Here is a 656-nt window from a genome sequence, read left to right as displayed (position 1 = left end):
GCTTCATGACACCATAAATTGTGTTCACTTTATAATAATATAGATAGATAGATAGATATATATAATTTTTTTAAAAAAATAAAAAATACTGCCACATGACATGAGGAGAGTAAAGCTTCATGACACCATAAATTGTGTTCACTTTATAATAGTATATATATATATATATATATATATATATATAAAGTTGATTTAACAAGTAAAAAAAATTTATTAAAAACAAAAAATACATGGATTAAAAACTTAAAAAATTAATTTTGAAAATTTCAAACTATAGAGAGTGAAAATTTTCAAACTAGTACACAAAAAGAGTGTAAAATAGCAAACTTAAAATTGGATTAGACCGTATTGTCAGATTTTGTGAACCCACTAGGAAACTCACATTAATAATCTATTTAATGTGTAGTCATCGTCAAATAATTTGTTCTTGTAAAAAATTACCTTAATCGAATATTAATAATCACTTGATCAGATTAAATTGATGTCAACAGTAATTATAATTTTAAAAATAAATTATTAATATAAATATGATCTGATTAAGTGACTATTAATATAATCAATGTAATCTTTTATAAAGATGAAACAATTCAAATTATTGATATTAGCCTTGTAATAAATTTACATAAATCTAATAAGATACTTCAATTGAAAAATCT

The sequence above is a fragment of the Camellia sinensis genome, chromosome 1 (assembly GCF_055761805.1).
Source record: "Camellia sinensis isolate YWXY chromosome 1, ASM5576180v1, whole genome shotgun sequence".
Lineage (NCBI taxonomy): Eukaryota > Viridiplantae > Streptophyta > Magnoliopsida > Ericales > Theaceae > Camellia > Camellia sinensis.
The sequence above is the reverse complement of the archived record's forward strand: the minus strand, read 5'-3'. Positions refer to the sequence as shown.